General features: G+C 38.5%; 1 protein-coding gene across 37 annotated transcripts in view; it reads left to right on the plus strand.

The window, feature by feature from the left end:
- The window catches only part of RBFOX1 (RNA binding fox-1 homolog 1), a 2636561-nt gene that overhangs the window by 2296905 nt on the left and 312526 nt on the right, over nucleotides 1–27130 (plus strand). The window contains exon 1 of one of the 37 annotated variants that reach the window (XM_039490616.1): nucleotides 18809–18927. The exons of the other annotated variants lie outside the window; for them this stretch is intronic. The gene's annotated coding sequence lies outside the window, so the exon portion shown is untranslated. Of the gene's footprint in view, nucleotides 1–18808; nucleotides 18928–27130 lie in introns of those variants that run through there. 37 annotated transcript variants of the gene reach the window in all.

The following is a 27130-nucleotide window of genomic DNA, read 5'->3' on the forward strand; positions in this document are numbered from 1 at the left end:
TGGCATAATCTCATGAGATCCCTACTAGGGTGATGTAGTAATATGCACTTCTTCTCAACACATTTTAAACAGTGTGTTTATTTGTTAATTCTTTAACAACAGAAAATATATTTAGTTATATACTAGTATGGTAGTTAAAACAATAATATGCTAATAACTGTGTTTTTTTCATTAGTGTTGTTCTCATTGTAGAGATAGAAAAATAAAGTAATTGTAGTATCTTGAGAGGGAAAAAATGTGTATGCTGGATTGGAGGGCACTTTTATAAAACTCTTTTCTGGATAGAGAGATAAGACTCAACTTTGAAGAAGGGAATGGCCTGAACATTTTGACCACTCTCTGATTGCTCTTTACTATTCAGGTAGAAGTTTAATGTGAGACTTTCTGCTTTAGGTGCTTAAGTATTATGACATTTGAGGCAGTGAGTGAAAAGTCAGCACTATCCTGCTCTCACCAGTCCAAGTGACAACTCTTCTAATTACTAGACTTTAATCTTATTACAGTCCTTAAACTTCTCCCAGTTTTGTGAAGTCTCAGCTAATTTCACAGTCTCTTGTCAGTCAAACAAGCCCCTGTCTTCTATCTCAAATTCAGTGGCTATTTGAAATCAGAGACACCCCAGATAGAACCTTGGGAGGCTTTGCAGTGTCTTAAGTTCTGAAGACAGCAGTAGTGACTGCTGGACCGACTGAAAACCCACCATGGAATTTGAGATAGCAGCAAAGGTGAGAGAATGAGGGGCTTTTGTGGGAAAAACAGAATGTTCTACACAGGTAGGTTATTTATCTGAATCTTGTAAAAGGATTGGGTGTTTAATTTTCCCTGAACCAGTTTGCCCATTTAACGTGTTACAATCCTTTCTGAGTTTATCTGATTTTTAGTGTTTTCTTTCTGTAACCTCCAGTTATTCAAAAGGGGAAGCAGCCATTTTTTAAGGTTGGTTAGGTGCTGTGGTCATTTGAGTATTTTGTTTTTTCTAAAAAGGCAATAATTTAATATATGCGTATTTTAATAATTTTAGTTGGCTATAGTGTCCCTCAACATAGGTGTTGCATCAACAGCTATTGTGTGGCCTAATTTTGAGCTTGGGATTTATAATTTACATCATGATCACTTTTGCTGTGGTTGATCATTCATTAAAACCTGACTAGCATGTAATACCTCTTGAGGGGTAGATTTTTTTGCATTTGTTTTTCATTGTGGAAATGTGAGTACAGATCCTTCTGGCTTAGGATACAAGTAAATACAGGGCAGAACTTCAGCTGATTCAAATTGTCATAGCTCTGTCAAAATCCGTCACCACAAGGGGACGATAATTTTAAAATGGCAGCAATATAAATCTAAAGAGAGAGCACTGACTCCAAATGAGGGAGTCTTGGCAAGTTAACATCTTTAGTGTCCCATTTTTGTACATCACAGAATCACGGCACACTTAGGCCCATGTGGCAGTCTCTTCTCAAGAAAGGCTCAGGACTGGAAGGACAGATAATGTTGATTGAGGTGTTTTGCCATAGCTGTAGGGCAAAGCTTACAAAGTTCCTAGATATTCTATCCCTTTTCAAGTTGGGTATTAGTCTCTCACTCTCATGACTAAATTCACTAAAATTTAAATCAAGGAAATGTAGGTCATGGCATGCAGTCACTCTTTTTGTCCCTTTGTAAAAAGGTTTTTTATTGAACCAGCTAATACATATGATAATGTATGTAATCAGTAATCATCCCTTTTCTCTTTCACCCTTTTTAGATCTGTAGCTATGTCTGGTGCTGTAAATTTTAATCTGGATTTGTTTACCACAAAATAATGCAAATCCGGTGTGAGGAAATTCTAGAATTAGTCTTATAAATGAAATAAGGGTTTTTTGTATTTTTTCCCCATGTGAGCAGGATATCAAGAGAAAATATTTGACAAAAGTGATCAAACAGCTAGCTAATTCTAATTTAAAACCAAATCAGTAATATAATATTTTGCACCATCCGTGCCAGGATCTCAGTGGAATGTCCAGATTTTAAGGAATTAAACTTCACAATTCTGTACTTCCGTTAGCTAAATACTGATGGGGACTATAAGAGACAAAAAATTTAAGTGAGTTGCCTAAGTGTCTCAGTGGGTCTTTTAAACCTTGTTTCCTCAGTAACATAATACATGGATTTTCTCAGGTTCCAATTGCCAGAAGTGGGGAAAAAATTAGTCACATAACTGGGTAATTCTGTGAAGTGTCACTTTGAGATTGCTAAATTTCTAGTTATTAGGTAACAGTTTTATGTGGCAACTATAATTATGTAATTTACTCCATTGTAATTTGACCAAATGTATGACTGTGACATGTATCTTCAAATTCAGTTACAGTACATACTTTGGCTGTGTTATGCCCATTGAGATATCTAGCTTTTCAGCACCCACTTAGAACAAAGTGATGTTTACAACATTCTTCCACTGCCACCCCATCCCCAATGGCAGTGTTTACAACACTCTTAATGGGATTTTCAGCTCATGACTTTTAGATTTATGAGGTAAACTCATTCTTCTTTATTCATAGTACTTTAAGGTAACAAATATGTAGTCCGGTAATGAATCTCAGATTATTGCACGATACATAATGCTTATGTTCCATTTTGAGATTCAGCAGAGATTATCTCAGGTGCTTGAGTGTTAATAGTCCTCTGATTAACTGTGTTGAGACTGAGCAAGCCATTTTAATTGAAGTGGTCCTTGACTCTGGAATAGGCTTCCCACTTTGTTTAGCCAGTTCTGAATTTGTCAGCCTTCAGGTGTTGCTGCAAGACCCATTCTCCATCCCAGGCCCGCATTAATTTTGCCAGACAGGAAAGATGAACAGATGGGCAAGAGAATGTATATGTTAGAGGATATTGGCAGACTTGAAAAGAGCTCAGTTTGTTAGCCATTTATTGTAAATTGTTGTTCAGCTTTTACAATAAGAGTAGGTGCACGAAGAGCATTGGAAGGGTACACTTTGAATCATTTTAATAAACAAAATATTTTACTACCATGATTTTAGAGAAGCTGGTAATATATTAGCTTGATAATTTTGTCACCTAAAAATTGTAATTTATTTACATAACTTCTCTTACTTTAATATCAACATAATAAGTACAGTAATAGTGATTTGGTTCTTTATTGGTGCAATAATGATTGACTAGTAGCTAAGGGCAAAGGTGAAACTGAGGGCACTTTACACTGTAGGCTGTCATCTCTAGATCCATTAAATAAGGCAGATCATAACACTGGCAGACTGCCACATAAAACACTACTGAGCATCATGTGGAAGAAAGAGCCTAAGCTTTGTTTTACAACACAATGAATTCATTTACTGTATTTGCCTATAGTGTAATAACTACAGCATGTCCAAACAACCATATAATTGAAATGAATATTGCTAAATGTGTTTGTCAGACCTGGTCTGAGCTGGGAAAACATCATGTTCCATCAAGGCGATAGTAAGCTCTCACTGCAGCCCTCAGCTTCTATTCATGCCTCTGGAGAAGGAGGCAATGTTGGCCCCTCTTATCCCAACCTTCTACAACATATCTCTCCAATACAAAAGTAAATCCTCCTAAGGAATCCAATAAATGAAATGCTTTTTGAGACTTCTTTGCTTCCCAACTTTTAGTTTCAGCACACCAAGAACCTTTCAAAATAAGGGCTATTCTCTTTTTCACCCCAGAGCAACATTTTTAAGTAGCCACAATGTATTGTCGGACTATGGTAACAGCTACCATGTAGTCATGCTATTGAAGAGCTTAAAAGCGCAGATCATATAGCCAGATATTAGTTTATATTGTAATGAAAAAATAATGAACATAATATCCTTCTCCAACTTATTTTTCTGTGGCCTGATGGTATGAAAACCTACCCTGCAGGAATGACTGTACACAGAATTGAAATGACTACTTAATGACTGTATCTGCCTCAACTTTGCCATTAATAGCTTTTATTACCTGTACGTATAACCTCTAGAGGCTTTATAGCATCCCCTGAGAAGTATGATTCAATTTTTACTTATCTAATGTGAAAGAGGATGAAGGGAGGATTCAGAAAAGTGCTTAGCCATCCTGAATGGCCACATGCAAACTCTCAGTGAACCACCTACAAGTGCTCCAGAGATCTCAGGCCATAATTTGGGAACTACTAAGTAAAATACTAATAATAAACCCCAACACTGAGCCCTCCCAACAGCACAATCACTTTTCTCAAGAGTCAGGGGAGAAGTGATCTCTGTACCTCCTGCCTCTCATGGAGAAGAGAGAGAGAGAGGCAGATGATCTGATATCTCCAAGCTGCCAGAATCCCTGCAGTTCGAGTGATCAGCCACACTTCTGTTTTATTGCGAATAATAGGCGGTATCTGTTTGTGTCACCACATGCAGTGTCTCATACTCACCAGTTGCTATTTTTGGTGACCGTTCTGCTGTTGGGTATTTCCCATTACTTCTGTAATTTCTGCTGTCTTTTACACATGTGAATGTTAGGGCCCCGATTCTACAATTTACAATGCATGAGCAGGTCACTATGCCCATGCAGAGACCCACTGATTTTGGTATTGCTTTGTGTAGGCACAGCCATCTGTCCACATGTTGAAATTTGTCATTCTTATGTGATAGATATGTCTTATGTTATTTACATTTGTGTAACAGAAGATGAATGTAAACTGTATCAACCTGTCCTGTCTCAGCTTGTGTGGGAGAAGGTTGTTGGGAAGCTGCAGCTCGCACAATGTGTGATGAGGTGGAAAAAGTAACAGAAGTGACCACAGTCTTTGCATGCAGCCAGTGTGTTTACCTTTTTTCCATTTTCTTAAACATTTATGGACAATTGAACTGACACAGTATGCGGCAAATGGACAGTCTCCACATCTTTCAGTGCACACCACCAAATCTGCCTTTTTTTAACAAAAGAAATGATATAAGTGAAGATAAAAGAAAATGTAGTATACTTTTGAAATATAAGAATATTGTGTGCCAAGTCTAATAATAAACCATGTTTGAAGATGTGGTAATAACAAGTGCAAGATCACCTTGTGAAATTTTCCCTAAAATTTTACTGTGTTCACTTTGTTAAAACAAACTGCATGTTTTGAATGAAAATTTCCTATTTAACAACGGAAGTTTCACCCACTTCTAATGTGCCAGGAACATCATAATGTAATATTGATTTCAGTGGATAATGGAAGCATTGAAAACCCAGCAAGTTACCTGATAAGGCTGTTGTCACTGGTACTGTTGGTTTATTGCTTGATCAAGATGTACATAGTACTATTTTTCCATGCCGGACAAAAGACAGGAGACCATGGATGTAACTGCAACTTTATTAACTTATATTATCTGGGAGTACGCAGCCAGCAACAAATCACACAGTGCTGGAAGGAGGTGACTGGCTCCCCACTATTCAAGATGTAGGAGCCCCAAGTCTCCTTCTCCAGTCCTCATAAAGGGGGCCAGGAAAAGGCTGGGGGGCAGCTCCCTGCTGATGAGATGTAAGAGCCCTAACCCCTCCTTACTCAGCTGCCTTAAGGGATGCTTTTCCAATCGTTTTTATCTGATACTCGTATCTTTTCCATAATGACATCTGCCACAAGTTTCACATATTAAGTTGCAACATTATAATCTAACCTCCTTACTCCACCCCACTGGGTCCCAGACCAGCTGTGGGAAAGGTGAAAAAACCTATCCTGCATTGGCCAATCTGGCAATGAGGAAAAATTCCTTCTCAGTTCCTGTAAGGAAAGGGTCACTCGCAAATTGCCCAAAATGGGTCAAAAGGGGTCCTTTTGCCAAGTATGTGGGTAGACTGATCCTCGTAAATACCTGCTACTGTTTGGGTCAGCAGGAAGGGCAACTGAGTGACCTTGTTCTAACCTGGCTTCAACTACTTCCTGCCCTCCTGTCCATCCCTGTAAAGTTCTTCCCTTCTCCCCACCTGCTGTAAAGGGAGCCCTTAAAAGAGCAACACCCCTTTGTCTTCCAGATAGCCACACAAAGGCCCACTTGCATAAAGGTTGCAGTGGGCACAAACCAATGGAATGATCTGTGTGCATATTACCATGATTGGTACAGACGAAATAAATTGTAAATTCATTGAGTACTATCGTAAGACCACCTTTAGCAGCCTAATATCCATAGGGGGCCAACTCCTGCAGTCTTCAAGCATGAAAAAGCATATATTGATTTCAAACAGGAGTTTTGCATGAGTAAGAATTTCAGGATTTGCCCCAGTAGTTCTGTTCTTAAGAGAATAATTTGTAATATGGCTGAGGTCATCCCTTGTGTCAGTTCTGCTCCCAACTTAATTTTAAGCATTGCTCTCAGTATAATTGCTACTCTAGCTACTAATGTACTCTTTTTTTTTAATATGTTCTTTATGCTGATAGTAAGAACCATGACTAAACCATACAGAAATCTGGCCCTGCCTTATCCAGATAAATATGTATCATAGCATTCAGCCTATACACACCAGATTTGGGACAGTGGCACCTTTAAATAATCTGTTACTTCCCACCAGCCTTGCCTTTTTGACAATTCAGCTGTCTTAAACAATCTGCTAAATAAGCATCGAAACTAATAATTATTCTGTCACCCCTCTTAGCCCAGGTCCTGCCAGCACATATCTTTTGGGACCATTTGGCATTATTATGCCCAAACACAGGCATATCTAATTGATAACATATATCTTCTTTAATATATAACAGTGGTAGGCAACCTATGGCACACGTGCCGAAGGCAGCACGTGAGCTGATTTTCAGTGGCACTCACACTGCCCGGGTCCTGGTTACTGACCCAGAGGGCTCTGCATTTTAATTTAATTTTAAATGAAGCTTCTTAAACAATTTTAAAACCTTATTTAATTTACATACAACAATAGTTTAGTTATATATTATAGACTTATAGAACGAGACCTTCTAAAAACATTAAAATGTATTACTGGCACGCGAAACCTTAAATTAGAGTGAATAAATGAAGACTCGGCACACCACTTCTGAAAGGTTGCCAACCCCTGATATATAATAATGTTTTTTATTAATGCAAAAATGGAACTTACTTAAATTATTGGTCTCAAAAATAGAAAAATTAGGGAAGGATGAGTAACAACCAAGGGAAATTTAGATGTGATCAGAATTTGTATCAATAGGAAGCATTCTGTTCTCTCCAGATGAGTCCAGTTTATAGCCTAGGGTAATGTCATGGAGCATTGTGGTGTAAGAATACCATATTTTTGGTGAGTTCAATCAAAGTTCTCAATGCTTCCAGTCATTTAATATCATGGCAATAGCCCTTGGATAATCTAAATTCTAATTGCATGCTTATATTCTGTCCAGGAAAAATATTTTCATTTTTTTCCCAGGTATTCTTCACTTTTTATACTGAACTGTTGTATAGTGTTACTATTTACTATATAAATCTATGCGGTCCATCCCAGAGGTGGATGAATTCCAGTGATGAGTGAAGCAATTTGTATCTATTCTTTTTAATCAGATAGTTTATCTGAAACTTCGGGATTTTTAGGTAAAAGGTGCTATATAAAAGTTGCTGCAGTTCTTTCATTCCTGAGCTGCAGTAACCTTGCTACTCAAATCTTGCATTTCTCTTGAGTAGTGAATTCTGTCAGTCATACAGATTTTTGCCATATTGTATTGTGATCATGTAAGCATACAGAGACTTGGATAAGGCCACCAAACTCATTTTTACTTGTCACCTAGGTCAGGTTATGAACTGATGTCTCTATAGGTGTCATGCTGGTATACTAACTCGTTATGTCACATATCCCCCACTCTATCCAATAGCCTCTCAGATGTACACTTTGTCAGTGACTAGACGCTTTTACTGTAAGAGACTGTGCAGCTCAGCAGTATAGGGGCTGCAGAATGGCACCAACCTCCAGCAGCAGAGAAACATGTCGACCTTAGCTGTGTCAGATTCCTAGACTCAGAGAGTACAAAGCAGCAAAGAAAGTCATCTCATTTAAAACAAAACAATATCCTAGTTCTCTAAAACAACAGGTACAGTGGTCAGTAAAATGTTCCAGAGACTCAGGTGGATAACATTATCTTCCATCATTTGACTTATAGATTTGAGTTTCCTGTCATACAAGAGATGCTGTATTGGAATAAGGGTTGATAATATAGTATACAACTACAGAATTGTTCTGTTAAAGAAATCCTTATACAGTATTTATAGATTGATGTTTGATTTTAAATATGCTTAAAAACTAAAAATGTGAAATAATTAATGGGGAAAGACTTTTAAGAAAAAGATTATATACAGTGGAACCCATTTATATTGATCTCAGATCTAGTCAAACTTGATTCACAGTGAAATAGAATGAAAATTCTGAATGAAGCTTTGTTTAACAGGGCGGGCAAAATAACAGTCCTCGTTTTTTCTGAACTTGTTAATTACATGTCTGTCTATATATGAAAGTACATAAAATGCATACGTATGTTTTAAGCATTCAGTTGTCAGTCAATCTGTAAAATGCATTTTCTATTAGCATATTTTTTTCATTTCTACTGAAACAAGCTGTTTCTCAGAAGAAGGGCCAGGTGGGACTCACTGCGGTCAAAAGTTCTATCCAGGCTTAACTTCTGGACAGCATCTTCCTACAAAATTCCCTCATTACTACCCAGTTCTTTTTAAATTATCCAGTTGGGTAACCTCAACATATGGTGAAGATTTTCTTATTCTGTGGGGGGTTAATTTAAGGGTCCAGGAAGCCATGAACACAGGGCTCTGCTGGGAGGATGTTTGTTGGCTATGATGCCATCACCAAATTATCCTTAACTCACCCAGTACTTATTTGCTACACAATGTTAGTGTTATGGAAGATCACACATGTAATATCTTAGGATAGCAAGATAAGTTAAGTGTACAGTAAGCAGTGCTTACTATGTAGAGTGTATATGTGTGTTTATATGTGTGTGTGTGTGTGTATACATATAGTGAGCTGAAGAGAATGGGAGGGATTAGCAATAAGGGGATAAAGAACCTCTCACCATGAGGTCATTGGGTTGAGTTAAGATTAAGTTGCTAATGATCAGAAAGCATTATCATCTGATGGCTATTCAATGGACTGTATGAAATGTGTTTGTTTTTAGTCCACAGAACCCACCATCAGCTTTTTTACTGATGGGCACTCTTGCAGGAAGCCTTTCCAAAAGGCTCAAGATTTTAGGAGCATGGTAATTGAATTACTTCTTGCACTAGAAATAATATATTTCACATCATGGCAAAGATACAGAGGTGGAGTAGTGAGGGGAAACTTGCATAAGGCTATGGTTTTCAGAGGCTACTCCACACTTCTAGCTAAACATTCCACTTCTAATATGTAGGTAATATACTCGATTATCAGGTTTTATTTCTTTTGAGATGTAAATAATCAGATCACTACATAGTAAATGAGTAAACAAAACCATCTTTGGCAGTGTTGACATTCTGTTTAGTAATACTAGAATTTTGTCAACAACCAGCAGTTCCATTTTGTGTGTGTGTGTGTGTGTATGTGTATATATATGTGTGTTTCTGTGTGTGTGTATATATCTATATCTATATATATAGCTGCAGCCACAAAAATAGCCATTTATTGATTAGAACTGATTATTTTCCCCTTGAGTCAGTGCCTGACCCGTAAAGTAGAACTGCTGACTGCAGCACACTGCTGATTGCAGATTTTTTGACAGCAAAAACCTAACTCTTCCCTGATCCATGTAGCTGCATTGTATGAATTACAAAGCTTATGTGACAGACCTGTTCTGTATTCCAAGAACTGCAACTTACCTGTCATCAGATAGAAGCAAGAATGCACAAGTCATCATTTCACTTTGGAAGCTGAACAGATTATTGAAATCATTTCTTACTACTAATTCCCCTTTTAGTAGAGATAAGCTGCTTTGTTCAGCTGTAAATGAAACATTAGGGTATTAGCTGTCAAGCCAGAAGTATTGGGGAAGCTAAGATTTTATCAGCAGTAGTAACATTTTGGGCAATAAATTGTTTTGTTGGACAGAATACTAATCTCCAGAGGTACAAAGAAGCAAAGCTCATTAAGGTAAATGCTTAAAGCAGACAAAAAAAAGCCAAGACAAAGGCTTATTACCTTTGTTGTGGGGATAGATGGAGCATTTGCACTTTCTCATTTCTATGTAGCACTGAAGAATTACGTGGTACAGTTATTAAGTAGATGTGTCTATAGACTTGCAGACGCTTTCTGAATATATCCAAGGGACAAATACATTTCAGAAATATCAATAGAGATCTGCAATAAGTGATAGGGGTTTTGGAGACTGTTTTTGTTTCCCTGTGGGTAACATTAGGTGTCTATACTGTGCCCGTACTGTGCATTCATCAGATTAATTGGTTAGCACTATTAAATAAGTGTTTGTAATGGAGCAGAATAAGAGCCTATATTATCCAAAATATTGTCACCAAAATAAACACCTAAATTAAAACTATAAGGGGTTTCTAATATAGATCAACAGGATTAGCAAGGAGAGTAATTCTATTGCAGTTAGGGAATGCAGAGAAAGAATCACAGTTGTGGTGAGATTAATGTGCCTAGGACAGAGGTAAATTCGCTTGTCAGAAACTGTGGAAAAAGAAGTAGGTAAAAACAAAGGTAAAAGGATTCTGTGTTCCTGAACTAGAAAGCCAGATCACTACTCACTAGTATGGCAATTCAAGGCTTTGTTTCAGGTAAACGTATATTGATATTGTTATCCACCATTACTTATTTTAAGTAGCACAGTTAGAAAGCAGAAGAAATAGAAGGAACTTGAAGTGTACAATGAAGACAAGAAAAGCATACACAGGAAAAGATAGCATTTTCAATTAGCTCTTCAACTGTAAAATGTGGACCTCTTTTAATGGCAAGCACAAAATATCTTAAGTTTCCTTCTACAACTGGAGTAGTCAGTAGCCAAATCCAGACCACCAGATGCTTTTGAATAGAGCCTAAAATATTTTTATTTAATTATTATCATTATTGTTATTATTTCTGTTTTATTTTCTATGGAGTCTTGACTATACCTTGACCAAGAAATTTGGACCTTGTCAAAAATAATGGGTTACCCCTACTCTACAATCTTGACTGGGATTTTGAAGCAGCTGCAGTGGAGGCAATGCTGGTATAGTTCATCCCACATATTACAAAAAGACCCATCACTTCTGGAACAGGGTGCTTTAGAATGTTTTACTTCTATAGAGGCCTCCAGCAAAGCTGGATTTATTCAGTAAAGCTGAAGATTATTTGCCATAATATATAGGATCTTTTAAAGGTTTTCAGTTGGTTATGTCAGAACAAGCTGCTATCTTGTTTATCTAAATACCCCTTTTGGGAGGGAGCATGGATAACAAAAGAAAAAATATTGAAATATTGAAATGTTACTAACTAGGGTTACCAATTTTGGTTGGACGTATTCCTGGAGGTTTCATCAAATGACATATTCTTTAATTAAAGATTAATTCATGGAGACTCCAGGACAATCCTGGACACTTGGCAACCCTATTGTTAACTATTTCAATGAGACCCACAAGGTTGTTTAAACAGTGATATCAGTCACTTGTTCACTGCATGATTTTGGGGGAATCATTTACAATCTCTGTGCTTTAGTTTCTTCATCTGTAAAGTATGAATTATAATGCTGGCCCACCCCTGTAACATGTTTTGAGCTCTTGGCATGAAAATGATAACAGAACTTGTAAGGACTGTTTATTATGTACCATACTTAATGCATTTGAGGTAATTGTACTAATTTCAGGAAGGAGATTTTTTTTTTCCACTCGTGCATTTTATTTTACCAGCTCAAGACTTTGTTGTTAGCTATAAAAGAACGTTAATATTTTCTATCGTTGCTTTATATGTATTAAAGAAATTATTTTACAATGTAAATTTTAATTTTAGTTTTGATGGGATGGGGTATTTTATATCAGGATAGTTTATGTTGATCTTTATTAGAGTAGGTAAGGGGCTGAATACAGTCAGATTTAGTTCAAGTAGGTGTTTTGCAGTTTTCAGTAAGACTTAACTTTCCAGTGGGCCTTCTATTATTAGTCTTGCCCCCATCCTTGAGCATAGTCCAGGATTTTTGTTGAATAGTACAATGTTCTTGGTGTTGTGTGGAGAAATATTCAAAAGAGATTAGAATGAGGCCAGTCAATGGCAATGTATTTAAACTTGTTCTAGCATAGGACTTGTGCAGTGACCCATCTCAGCAGGAAGCCCTTGAAGGTGTAATTTTATGTCAAATACTGCATGGAATCAAATCCAGCATGGCTTTAATTTGGCACTTAGCATAGGATTAGTTTCTAATCTCAAAGTAGTGGCTGTGACCCTGGCAGACCAGGTCCCAGCTCATGCCAAGGTCCCCAGGCCTCGATTGAATACTGACAAATGCATAACTGAAATCAGTCTGGCTCACTTGTGTGTTAGTATTGTTAAAATAGATATTATACTTATTAGAATGTGTTGAGTGGTTAGACTTTATTGAATGCTTATGAGTTACTGCCTGCATTAATCTCACCTATAAAATCTGTATCCCATACTGTAAGGTAGTATTTGAGCATTCACATTGTAAACCTCTGTAAGTGTGTAAATCACCGTACAGGAGAGAGACATTAAATTGTGTGAAATGCTGGTCTCTAACAGAAAGTGGTATGTCCTGCCTGACAAGGAAGGCCTATCAACATCAAATGAACTAGAGGGGAACTTTAAAGAGGACAAAAGACTTTGTTACTGACTGTCCCTCTGCCCCCTAAATGAAGATGAGTCTTGCAAGTGAATTCTTCCCATAGCCAGTGTACGCAGCTCAAAGCAGAAGCGGGAAAGGGAATAAAAACCCCTACAAGGAGGAACTGTGTCTTTTTGCTGGTTGGACGCTGGGGGACAAGGATTACTAGGCATAAGCAAAATATCCCCAGTGCTTAGCCCTAAAGGAAATAAAGAGCTTGCTTATTGTAGAAGCTTCTCTTAGTTTTGAAACTTAAGATTGGAACTCATTTGTATGTATATATGTATGTTTACCTGTTTCAGCCTTGTAAATAACTGTTTGCCCATATAATAATTCTTAAGATTGTTTATTATTGGTAAGGCTACGTTTTAGTCATGGGTATTTTTAGTAAAAATCATGGATAGGTCACGGGCAGTAAACAAAAATTCATGGCCCGTGACCTGTCCATGACTTGTACTATATACCCCTAACTAAAACTTCAGGGCTCTGGGGCAGGGGGCAGCCAAGGAGCGCTGCAGGTGCTCTGGGGCAGGGTGTGGTCCAGGGGCGCCATAAGTGCTCTGGGTTAGGGGACAGTGCAGGGGTGCCGCCATGGGGAGGGAGGGGACTGGCAGGCTCCCTACATAGCTCTGTGCGGCTCCCGGAAGCGACTGGCATGTCCCTGTGCCCCCTGCCCCAACCCCGACCAATGGAAGCTACAGGGGTGGTGCATGCAGATGGAAGGAGCGTGCAGAGCTGCCTGGTCACGCCTCTGCCTACAAGCTAAGGGAGGGACATGTTGCCACTTCTGGGGAGCCACCACCCAAAGCCCTTACCCCCTCGTGTACCCCAACTCCCAGGCTCAGCCCTGAGTCCCCGCCCACACCCAAGCTCCTGCTGCTGGGGAGGGGCACGGTGGCCCGAGACTTCCCCAGCAATGATTGGTGCGGCTGGCCTGAGGGCTGGACCCCTGGGCTAGCCACACCAGCTGCTAAAAAAGCCCCGGAAAGTCCCAGAATCTGTGACCTCTGTGACAGACTCACAGCCTTAATTATAGGATTAGCTACAAGCATTGCCTTTGTTGTGAGATCTATAGTGCAATTGACCTGAGCTAAGCGACTGGTCCTTTGGGACAGGAGTAACCGGAATGTTGCTGTGATCCTTCGTGTAAGGGACCATCTATCACAAAAAGAGGCTTACCTGGTGGCAAGGAGTACCCAAGAGGACTGTCTGTGATTCTATATTTAGGCTGTTATAGTGCCTGAGGAGTTTACACTTGATAATTGGTTGGTGAAATCTAAGTATAGAACTCGCAATCAGTTTGAAGTTTATGCCCTGATTCTTAACAGATAGCTCTGAGGTTGGTACTCACACACTCTTGAGCCACTGCAGGACAGCTTGAGGTGGCCAAGTCAGAGGCCTTGTAAAATTGTTCAAGTTGCCTAGTGACATGATGAATCTGCATGGTTAAGAGTAAGGGACACAGGTCTGGCAAAGTTAAAGAGTTCTGGGTTCTGTTTCTGGCTGTACTACACATTTCTTGTGACTTTCAAAAAACCACTTATGCTTAAATTTTCAAGAGAGACCTGAAATTTTGAGTTCCTTAGTTGTTCGGTGCCTGGTTTTAGATACTGAAAGCTTGTTTTTTCAGAGATGTTCAGAACTTCTAAAATTCAGGCTCTAGGCATGGGCGGCTGGTAGAGTCCCCTTTGGAGAGGCAAGCCCCTGGCTCCACCTTTTCTGTCCCCCCTGCCTCCAGAAACTTTTGCTATACCCCATGCAGGTTCCAGGGTGGCTGAGGAGGCAGTATTTGCTACTTAGCTTCCTTGAGTTCATCAGTAATCTCTCTGGAGTCCAGGGAGATTACTGATTAACCCAGGAAGCCGAACAGCACATACCACCACCTCAGGCACCCTGGAACCTGCATGGGGCATAATAAAGCAAAAAAATTCCCCTGCCAAACCCTGCATCCGTAGGTCCAGCGGCAGTGCCAGGGGAGGCTGAGCCTCCCCTGGCCTATTATACCTGCTGCCCATGGCCCTAGGTATCTAATGCTCAGCATCCAAAATTGGAGGACAGTTTTGAGAATAGCTTAACCTCTGTCTGCTGCTGTTCCGTGATTTGTTAAGTGGGGTAAAGATACTTACCTCCTTTGGCAAGCACTAATGGATGAAAAGCATTATATAAGAGTAAGACATTGCCATTTTCATTAAGCCGAGCACATGAAATTGGAATCAGATCCTTTGTAAAAACTCATCCCTGGCATAACTCCATTCAGTGGAGTTACACTTGGGAAGGATTTTTGGCAATAAAGAATTCAGAACTGAGAGAATAATTGCAACAAAACAAATGACAAGACCCTTAAAGGCCAATCAGACATTTTGGAAGATTCTTTAGGTGCTACAAAATAGTTTTATTTAAATTCAATATCATGAACTCACCAGGTTAAAGCTAAACTATTGGATGCAGAAACCACCTCTTGTCAAAGTGTTACATGAAGTGATGGTTATAGACTGCATCCAGATTAGGCAATGCATCTGGCCATTATCTTCACCTGAACTGGTTGATTTTGGGCAATGTTTTTATTTCATAATTGTTTTCCCTATGCAACTTATTCTAGCAGAATTCCACATGCAAGTGAGAATAAAAGGCAATTGTGAAAATGAATAAATATAATAATTTTTAAATCTGGAAAGGTAGAGAATCTCTATGAAATGACTTTAGTTAAATACAGATTACAGGATTATTATTATTTAAGCCACTTTTTGTATAAATGCAGATCATGAAAACTATGGATTTCGGTGGCTAATTGAAGATATTGGCCCAAATACATTCCTGGGGACGTAACTCCATGAAAGTCAGTACAATTATATCCGGGCTGAATTTGGACCATTGACTTTCACCTTGCCCTTGCCTCAGACTAATCCCACTTCATCTTATTTTCACTAACTGTAAAGTGGGGCTGGGGGAGTTTCTGTGTAGTCTTTAAGGGTACGTCTACAGTACCCGCCGGAATGTAGTGTAGACACGATAAATCAATCCCCAATCGCTCTCCCGTTGACTGCTGAACTCCAGCTTGGCAAGAGGCGGAAGTAAAGTCGATGGGGGAACGGCAGCCGTCGATCCCGCGCCGCGAGGATGCAAAGTAAGAGATTCTAAGTTGATCTAAGATACGTCGACTTCAGCTATGCTATTCTCGCAGCTGAAGTTGCAGATCTTAGATCGATTCCCCCCCACACCGCCCAGTGTAGCCCAGGTCTTAGATCAGACTCTGACAACTCCTTCAGCCATCTGCTGTGTAAAGGCATTTACAGGCTCACAAAGTTGTGTGGTCAGGTTTTGTTGTTGTTGTTGTTTTTGTTTTTTTGGTGAGTGATTTAAAAGAAGTGGCTGCAAATACTCCAAATTCTGACTCAGTCCATGTGCACATAACATTGTAAGCCATCATTCCCAGGAACCTAAAACATGGATATCATTATTCAAGTGTATCTGACAAAGGATAGTCACAAGAAGCTGAACTGAAGGTCTGCTTTAATAGCACGTGAAATAATAAACATACATTTTAAATAGTACAGTGGGTCTAATTCTTATATTTGAAGTCAGTGAAGTTACACCATTGAATAACTAATGTTTTAAGAAAATCATAATCAAGTCCTTTGTCTCATTTTGAAATACAAACTCAGTTTCAGTACAGACTTTGTTGCATCACTAGCTATGACAATAAATATCCCAGACTAAGTTCAGAGTACAGGTTCACTTCAGATCAGAAGTATGGATGCTTAAAAGAAACTTATCTAAACTAATTTTAGGCCTGCAGAATGGAGCTAGCGATGCTTAGGTATTCTATGCGTAAAGGCAATATAGATTAAAAGTGAAAAGATAACCGCTAAAGGATTATGACTGTTCTGTTTGCTTTTCATTAGAACTGTTTTAATAATAATAAAAGCTTACCAACTGGAAAGACCATCTGAAAAAATAAAGTTTTCAATTGTTTTTAACAGTGGGTAGAGATGTTTTAGAAGTGAGTTCCACAGTCTAGGCAGTATTACAACAGAAGCTCAACCAGCTGTACAGTGAAAGAACCTATAATACACTGATAATGTCAGAACACAGATACCTGCCAGAAAGAGAGAGATCTGGACATGGTAGTGAATGGGGACAGGCAGGCACAGGAATGGATTTTAAGTGGCAGACCACAACTTTATTTAATGTAACGCAGAGGAGGGGCGCTACCTACCCTGTCACCCATCCTCTCACATACTAGGCATTTTAAGCTCTTCCACTGTAGGAGTTGCAGGGCTCCTGCCATGTAATCCATAACTTGGAATAGACACTCCTCAGGCTACCTAGGACTCAGTTCAGCCTTCTGAATCCTACTCCCCTACATACATACACCGCACAAGAGGGAGAAAGCACACTAAAAATGGGGGATTTGGGCCCATAAAGGCCACAAGGTTTCCCCATATCCCATGAGCACAAGACCCATCAAAAAATATCAGGTCTTCTAGGGACCGTTTCTTTTAGCTTTTTATCTCAACTGGAACCCAGCCGCAAATTGTGATGAACTAACATCCTTGCCAAGTACTACCTTTACTTACTTAACCCTAGTCCTAGTGTATCTAACTGTGCCTTCAGGGTGCTGCAAAGAATGTGAAAAAGCCCACCAGGCCTCTGCCAATTTAGCCCCAACAGGAAGAAAAAATTCCTTCCTGATCCCAAAACCAGTGATGAGTCAAACCCACAGCATCTGCAAAACACAGATCTGAAACTGTGGTTACAGAGAAGGGGGTGAGGGTGCTGAAACAGAGAAAAAAGAGAGTCCACAGGGCCCAGGGTACAGTGTAAGTTAATAAAAGGCAAGAGTGAGGGACCAATCCGTTCCCTTCCTCCCCTGGTGAGCCAATAAAAGGGTAGAACTTTTGCAGGGACAGAAGCTATTGTCTGGCTATGCCAAAAGAATGACAGGAGACATTAAATATGGGTTTAATAAGGCCACAACTTTCTTATTAGACAGATGTCTGGGACTAACCCAGCAGATAAAATGTGTGCAGTGCAGGTGCAAAATTTATGTCCCTCCAGCAGATTCCCTGCCGGGACCTTACCACTTCCAGTCAATTCAGGGCGGGCGGAGGGTGTCCCTCTAGCAATTTCCTTGCCGGGACCAGGTCCCTCCAGCAATTTCCTTGCCGGGACCTTACCGACCAAGCCCCTCGTAGGAGGGATTAAGGTGGACTATAATGATGGGGGGTTGGCTCCCTGCTGTACCAGTCATAGGAGTCCCCAACTGCCCCCAGCTTGCTCAATTACCAAGCACCTCTCCTTAATTCCTTTTCCAAGCCATTTTTTCATTCTTTTGTTCCTCAGTTTATGGAGTACCTGCACTGAACATCTGCTATACACTTAAATAAAGAATTGCGACATATGGCCTACTGCCCGTCATGCTATGCATGAACAGAGCCTACCTGAACCTGCTGCGAGGAAACCGAAAAAACCCCACTGCACCTGGCCAATATGGTGGTAAGGGAAAAATTCCTTCCCACCCCCCTTAGTGGGGCAGCTACTTCAATGCCCACAGCAGATATAGCTAAACACTCTGCATATTTGTGACCTAATTAGGGAGGGAGGATACTCAGACTGTTCTGAGTGGGAAGGGGAGGGGCCAGGCCCATCTGACCTTTTAAACCCTGCATTCCTACTTGGTGAATCATCCACCACACTGACTTTCCAGCAGCTTTATGTCTTCCCTCCTCCCCTAAGCCAGAAAGCATTGCCTTCTTCTCTCAGCCAGCCAGCCAGCCAAACTCCCCCTGCTTAAGTGCAGGGTTGCAACCCTTGCATTCCCCTGCTTCTACTGGGCCTGTCCCAATCATCTCTTGTCCCATCAAGTTTTCCTCCTGTTGTGGCGACTTTCACAGAGGACATCACAAATAATAGCCAGTTCCCTACTCATTAAGGCCATGATTCAGCTGTCCTTCCCTGTTCAGCAGAGCACTGAACCATGTGCTTGTAGTTAAACAGTCAGCTTAAGTACTTTGCTGAATTGGGGCCTGAGAGCTTTAAATTCCAGCACACCACCTTAAAAATTAGTCTGCATTTTTATGAGTAAATCCACTGAAAAGGAAATAATACCTTAGATTAGTGATTGCTGATCTCGCCTACTTTCCCACAAAACTGATCTTTTGTCAACTGGTCTGAGTCAACTATTTAAAACTAAAGTAAGTTCTGTACAAAAAGTAGGTGTTCAGATGCTGAAGAACTTCAGGTTCTTATAATAAACCCATAGGATAAACGCAGTCACCTTGCATGTTAGTAAGAAGAACAGGAGGGATTAAAAATAAGTGAAATTATACACCCAGTTTGTCAGAAAATTCTTGAGTGATTGAAACTTATCTAGTGTCTATATGAGAAATTTGATTAATATCTTAAATTGTGTTTCATTACATTGTGTAATGCAGTATTTACTGATCAAGTGTCAGATATATGTTTGACACCCACCAACACCATTTTCTTCCTTTCTGTAATGTTCCCCGTTAATCTCAGCCTTTGTATTGATTGCTTGAATTTGTATCTCAGTGCAACATTGGTTGCAGAATATGGTGTCAATATCCAATTGAGAAAATGTGCTGTGATAGCTCTTGAGGCCAAACCCTGCAGTTTACTATTGCATTTTGCACGTTTGAGCCCTTGGTGAGGGAAAGTACAGTCCACTGTGGTATAGTTCTTCCCAGTGCAGAACCTTTATAAAAAAAAAAAACATTCCCTTTTGGATAGAGATCTGGGTGCTCCTTTGCATCTTGACCTAACTTTTGTTTTAATCACAACACAAATATCTTTCCCATGACAGTGTAGCTTCCTAATTAGCACCATTTTTCACAGCTGTCTGGTAAAATATTGGCATGTGTGGGGAAGAGAAACTGTAACACTTTTCTGTTCCTCTGGCTTCTGAATAAATTCCTGTACTATTGTATTCAAGGATTTTGAAGTTTTACACTCCTGCATGACAGGAAAACTAGGAAAATCCATCAGTACTGCACAGCGGATAAGCCACATTCCTCAAATAATCCAGTCAATTAAAAATTGATTTTTGTTCTAGGCAGCCTGGTGGTAATGTAGTGGGAAGTCAGTGTATGCATTACCAACAGAGCTCACATCAGTTAAGTGATATTTAGGTGATCTTCTGTCATGGGAGAAAGCAGTGCAGTTGATGATCTTTGCTGCTGAAGAAGCTAAATTGAAGTGTCAGATACCAGAATTGCATTTTATTTCTAATATGTTGGCCTGCCAGCTTGGGAGAAGCTATGTGAAGTCTGTGAATACAAAGGGACAAAAGTGCTAAATCTAGCAGAAACCAGCTGGTTTGGGGAAGATAAAACACAGCTTTTAGGACTCTCAAGTAAATGCATTTAAATAAACTGGATTTTAAACCCAGTCACTGGACTCCCCCCACATTGTGTGTGTGTATGTCTCTTTCGCTTTCTCTCTCTCGCTAGTAAATTAACACACTTCTGTGTCCTAAAGTGTGCCAAATTTGTTTTTGTTTTTTAAAAAGTTAGTTTTGTTGTGCAATGTCACTGTAAAGTCAACAGCTTCTTTTTTTAAAGCAACCCAGTCGAAGAACAGAAAATGTTTTTGACTGCTCATTTAAATGTTCATACAAAAATAATTCATTGAACTAAGATGTCCATTGTTTAATAGTATAGCAACTGACAAAATTTAAAGAATAAGTCTCAGTTACAGTCTCTGAACTATGACCATGAACTTGCATAAAATGTATATTCATGCAAGCAAATGTGGCCTCCTGTAAAATGTGTAAGTATAAAGATACAGTGACTGATGTTAGAAGACACATAGTGATACATGCACATGTATCGGAAATTAGCCTAGCTTTCTAATTTTATGTTATTAAAATGTCTAATAAGAGCTTTGCATATTAAGCCTTCCAACTGAATGCAAAATCTTAAAGTAGAGAAAAGGGATAGATTCACGTTATTTTTTTAGTTCTGACATGAAGTTTAGGTCACACCCACTTACAGTCAGATAATTTCATGTCATTTAACATAAGAATACAGATGTTAACCTAGCATTCTGGCTGAATTGTATCTAATTAAATTCCCTTTGCATTTTCAATTGGCTACAGTACTCCCCTTCCTGTCAGAAACTGTTGTTTCATGTGCACTGTTAAACAGTTCTCTGTTCCACCCTAAAGGTGGTGGGTGATGTGATATGTATAGCCTCTTACCAACCTCTTGGGGTATTGAGAAGTTTAATTAGCTTAATGTCTGTAAAGTGCTATATGGTGCTCAGATGAAAGCTACTATAGAAAAACTAGGTATTACTGTTATTTAAGGTCCAGAGTCTAATTTAAATGGGTGGTATGTGCAGTGGCAGAGTTGCCCAAACAGAGTGGATTTTTTTGTTCTGCAATGACATAGATCACACATTTGAGATTAGAATGTGCAACAGTATAAATTGATTATAAAAGGAGTATATCCAAGATTGATTGAGATGTTAAACAAGGGCTGCTTAGTAATTCAGCGTTTAGGAGGCATGAAGGTATATTTTTGAACAGTTTTTGACAAAAATGGTTGAACTTAAACTCAAAATCAAATTGTCAAGGGGCAGTTTTTTAGAAACACTTCGTTGGTTATCCACCTAAAAATTGACATAAAAGACAAAGGATTTTCAACTACCTAAATTACTTATATTATATCCTTGAGTATTAATCTTCCTACTTAAGGGTGTGAAGTCCAATCATACATACAATAATTTCCTAATACAGTGTTTTGTTTTAAAATAATTTAAAATGTAATATAAAATTAAAAGTTCTCAGATTAAAATAAAATTGACCTCACCTGTGTGAATAGTTTTACATCATTAATTTATTCCCAACCTCCAAAAAGAGAAAATATATCAAATCTCAAATGCTTATTAAAGGTTATTGTTATTGGTAAAATGCTGCTGGGTTTTAGTGCTTTGGAAGTGAAAAAAATGATGTTTCTTGGCTTCAAAACTCTTCAGCATGATTTGAATACAAGTGGCTTACTGTGATAAGTATGTTAGGCTCCCTTCTGTTAATTACAGTATTTCAAATTAGACTAATTTGACAGCTACTGGCATATAATATGCTAAATACTTCCTATAGTATTACTTTGTGAAGAAGAGTTCCCCACCCCCATGTGAATACCTTCAGATAGGACATTATAATTTAGAAAGCTCTGCACCAACAGCAGATAATATCTAATTACCTAGTGGTCCCCTGTTTCGTTTGACTGATTGCCCTCTGCTAATGACTAAATAGAAAAGGCTCCCCCAGTCACTGACAAACAAGCAAGTACTAAATGTGGACACATGCTTTCTTCAAAGATTTTTTTGAAATGTATCTCAGTTAACATTGTGAGGGGTGTGGTTTTTTTTGTAGACAAATGTAAGCTTGCCTGATCCATTGCCATGTGAAATGTTATATTAATAAACAGGGTGTTTTTTTGCTGCTGCCCTACTACGTGAATATGATAGGATGTATTATGAGATGGATTGCATGCAAATTTATTAATTGTTTGAGAGATCCGTCACTGGCATAGATTAGTGCACAAAACAGTTGACTTGGTTTCAAGAAGTTTAGTTTGGTACTGCATTAATCTTAGAATGATGGCATTTGTCATTGCAAAAATACTGATTGGTTGTTTTGTAAAGTACAAGGAAATTAACAAACCGTATTCACGTTAATTAGAAATGAAAGTTGTATGGCTTAGCAAGAAAAAGATGTTCAGAATTCAAGGTTGTGCAACAGTACTATAGTTATTGGAACTTTTCTCTCAGAATATTAGTGTAATTTTATCCAAATTCCACCAGGTGCTGCCATAGAACATTCAGCCAAAGCAAAGTTTACAGCTATTGTGGAAGTTACTATGTAACATGCCTGTATGCTAACATAAATGCATCCATACCATCTGTGCCAACAGACATTTCAGAGAGTACCTCTTCTTTCTACAACTTTATGCCATTGTGAACCTGCAAGAAACTAAGTTTAGTTTGGTACTGCATTAATCTTAGAATGATGGCATTTGTCATTGCAAAAATACTGATTGGTTGTTTTGTAAAGTACAAGGAAATTAACAAACCGTATTCACGTTAATTAGAAATGAAAGTTGTATGGCTTAGCAAGAAAAAGATGTTCAGAATTCAAGGTTGTGCAACAGTACTATAGTTATTGGAACTTTTCTCTCAGAATATTAGTGTAATTTTATCCAAATTCCACCAGGTGCTGCCATAGAACATTCAGCCAAAGCAAAGTTTACAGCTATTGTGGAAGTTACTATGTAACATGCCTGTATGCTAACATAAATGCATCCATACCATCTGTGCCAACAGACATTTCAGAGAGTACCTCTTCTTTCTACAACTTTATGCCATTGTGAACCTGCAAGAAACTAATTGTTTTGATTCAGCAAAGCATTTAAACCTTTTAAAAACCCTCATTTTCCTGTGACACAAACACACTCGTTAACATAGTATACGTGAGATATACCGGCATACACTGGTTTTAACAGCTAATGATAGCATTTTTTGTGGTATACACAGTATTTAAGCTTTCTATTATATTGCTCTTTTTAAAAAATGTCTTCTCATAATAGCTTCCCATTATCCCAGTCTGCTTCATTCTCTAATTTTCAGTGCCAACAACCGAAGTTGCTGTAGACACTTTACTATGACAGACATCCTTAAGAGAATGTTTTTCCTCAGTGCAGACTGTGAGGGACTTTGTATGCCTTTCAGTTTTACTCAGGTTTTCCCTCATTGTGGGAGGAAAACATGTTTCCAAAAGCCAAGCTTTGCTTGAAGTAACAGCCTCAAACTTGTAACTGATCACAAAAGTGTTATACAAAAAGTGAAGGCAAACATTACTACTAGCAGCAGGAGTCAATTCAGAGACTGGAAGTGGAGCACTTTGTATGCTCCCCTGCCCCCACTCCCCCGGTGGGTTCTGCCATTGTGCTCATGATATAAAAAGCAATGTTTATTTTAATTGAGACACCTATTTGTGAACTGTTGATCAAGTATGTAACAAATCATGTTTTTGGTCACCTGAGACTAGATCATCAACATGCAGTATTGACTGCCCATGAAGAATCCATCAAAGATTTAATTAGCCTCTATTTATACTGGGGGTACAAAAAATAATAATGACTACTGTATTGGGCAAGCACCTTTTAGAGATTAGAAACCCAGTGAAAATTAATGACATCAGAATCACAGGTTTAGATTTTCAAAAACTCTGTATTGTTTCCTGTTGAATTTTGTTTAATTAAAGCCTTATATTGATTGCAACACCTAAATGCTTTTTAGAATTGTGTATAAAAGCAAAAATTAAATTAAATTATTCTTCTTTGGCGATAGTTTGGAGTTATCAACAAGTGTTTCAAAGAAAAATCTGATAAAAGGTTTCACTTCAAAAAGAACCAAAAAAAACTTAAAATGTGTCTGTTACTTTAACCAGAAAACTAAGCATTCAAAAAAGGTGGCTGTAGCTAAACTACTGCAGGCAAAATCCCCACCTCTAATAATCGTGATTGATTGCTCACTTCAGCTGTAATGATTGAATTGATTATCTATTGGGTACTTTATTGGCTGATGTAAGTAGCCTTTCAATAAAAAATGGCAATCAATTATTTGAATTGTTGTCAGCTCCCACAAATTATAACAATTGCCTGGCCCTTTGTGGAATTAGACTTCAGACACTAACTCTCTCTCTCTCTCTCTCCCTCTCCCTCTGCCCCTCCCCACCCCACTAGCCTTTTACTACTTTGGTTTTCTTGAGTGCCCATTTTACTGATGGCCAATATACTAGAGGAGAGGGGTACCATGATCAAATTATCCTGCCAATGTACGATCAAAATTCAAGCTACGTAAGCATAGTAAAGATGCTGTGATCAGGTGCTCAGAGCCAAAGTACTGCACCTTCATTGTGCTATTCTAATCAAAGATACTGTAGATTGAGCAGTTCTCCGATGTGGTTTTATCAGTCTGAATCTGGTGTAAATCCTGTTACAGCAGCTTTGTCCGATCTGCCTGTAGCTTTGTTCTGAATCTTTCAGTAACAGTTCGCTGAAGCAGAAAGAACCCTGTGAATTGATACTAGAAACCTGCATGCTTGTTTTATTCATTGTTGAGGCAACAGAATATAACAAGTATTTATTTTTAGTGGATTCAGGATAAGGTTTGTTTATTCTTTCAGTATGACGGGTGAGGGAAGGATGTTCTATGTACAAAAAAAGGAAAGTTAATGCCCTAATCATATCCATAGCCATTCTGAGCACAGTCCCATTGAAAAGTAAAAAGCAAAATACTGTGTGTTTAATTTATATTGCACATTTGTGGAGATTGTTAAAATCCAAAAGTGGTAGTGTTTGCTACTGATCTAACAAATATCATACCATCAGGAAATAATAGTCATGTGAAATACAAAGCAGCCATGATGCATTGGGTCTTCCCATACCATGTTTGATTTTTTTTTCCCCTCTACCACCTACCTTCTTTTTCTGGGAATTAGAATAAGCTTGAGAAATTTGTAAGATTATGTTGTGTTGAGTTTCTTGCTGGTGGGCATTCCTTATTGAAGTTCAAGAGCATGAAATTTCCCTTTAGTCCCACTGCTTTGATATGGTACTTGCCTAGCAATCAAGAAAATTAAAAGTGTGGAAAAAATTGATAAAATGGCAGTGTCTTAAAATTAAGGGGCTGAAACATTAAATTGAGTTTATGATAATAGTATTGTGGAGCCATATTGACCCTTATTCTGGAGAGTTTGCTTATGCATAATTTACTCAAATTACGTGTCTGATTTCAGAAACGTAATAGCTCTCATATGGGTCAGAGATGTTTTAATGACTTTAAAACTGTGCGTATTTTAACCTGAAGATTCCCGCTTAAATCAGGTTCAAGGTATGAGGTTCCTTTGCAGAGATTTAGGTGGAATTTGGGAATTACACAGAAATTGAAGCATAACTTCATTCATAGGTATTTGTGCATCGTTTTCATGCATAACACATCAGACATATTGTCTTCTTATTGAGGGGAGCATGCAATTTCTATTACTAAGTAGTATTACAAATATAAGTTCTATCTAACACTGAGTATTTATATGTATATATATATAAGCCAGTCTTTACTACTCTACCTTCAAAAGGTAGTGCATTCATTTCTCCCTAAGCTTTAGAGTCATAAAGAAGTTGAGAATGAAAATTGGATTTGTTTGTATGTGAAATAATTTTATATGGCTATATATTGTTTTTACTGAGGGGGAAAACAAATTAAACATATCATTTCTTTTTAAAAATACTTAGGTGTGAAAATTACTCATTCTTTCTGGGTAGAAATGATATGTTAAAAGCAAATACACCTCTACCCTGATATAACGCGACCCGATATAACATGAATTCAAATATAACGCGGTAAAGCAGTGCTCGGGGGGGAGGCTGCGCACTCTGGCCGATCAAAGCAAGTTCAATATAACGCAGTTTCACCTATAATGCAGTAAGATTGTTTGGCTCCCGAGGACAGCGTTATATCAGGGTAGAGGTGTATACTTCTGTGTCAGTTCATTCCATATTACATTAAATACAATTTTTTTTTGTCTTGGGGTCATAATCAGCCATGGATGACCAGAATGTAGCATGTATCTTCATAACAAAAAGGTGGCCTTTTGCTGTCCAGTCCTGCAGTCAGCTCTTCATGGGCAGGCTTTATCATCTGTTTGGAGCCCCACTGACTAGCGATTGCAGGATTAGAGTCTTTTGCAGCTATTGGTAGGCCAGCAACCTTTTTCTATGTCTAGACCTTTAGAAGAAGAGCTCTGTCTAGTCCAAAAGTTTGTCTCTTTCACAAATAGAAGTTGGTCTAATAAAAGATATTACTTCATCCACTTTGTCTCTCTAAATTGTTTAATACAATTTTTATGATAATTCTGATTGTTAATTTCATAGGTGATTTTTCTGGACTACATTTTAAAAAAATCTTTAATAAACTCCAGATCCTTTATTCCCCCTTTCTAATACACCTCTACCTTGATGTAACGTAACCCGATATAACACGAATTCGGATATAACGCGGTAAAGCAGTGCTCTGGGGGGCGGGGCTGCCCATTCGGTGGATCAAAGCAAGTTCGCTAAAATGTGGTTTCACCTATAATGCGGTAAGATTTTTTTGGCTCCCGAGGACAGCATTATATCGAAGTAGAGGTGTACAAGGATTTAAAAAAAAAAATCCACATTGAGTCACTTCTGTTTATAGAGATCTGTACTAACCCAAACTAATGGGATAGAATATTTAATACCAAATGCATCTGATGTAACTAAATTTTTTACTTATGTTTATAATGCAAATTCTGAGGTAATGGGTAAAAATTGGAACCACAAAAATCAT

The sequence above is a fragment of the Mauremys reevesii genome, linkage group 10, assembly GCF_016161935.1.
Source record: "Mauremys reevesii isolate NIE-2019 linkage group 10, ASM1616193v1, whole genome shotgun sequence".
In the NCBI taxonomy this organism is placed as follows: domain Eukaryota; kingdom Metazoa; phylum Chordata; order Testudines; family Geoemydidae; genus Mauremys; species Mauremys reevesii.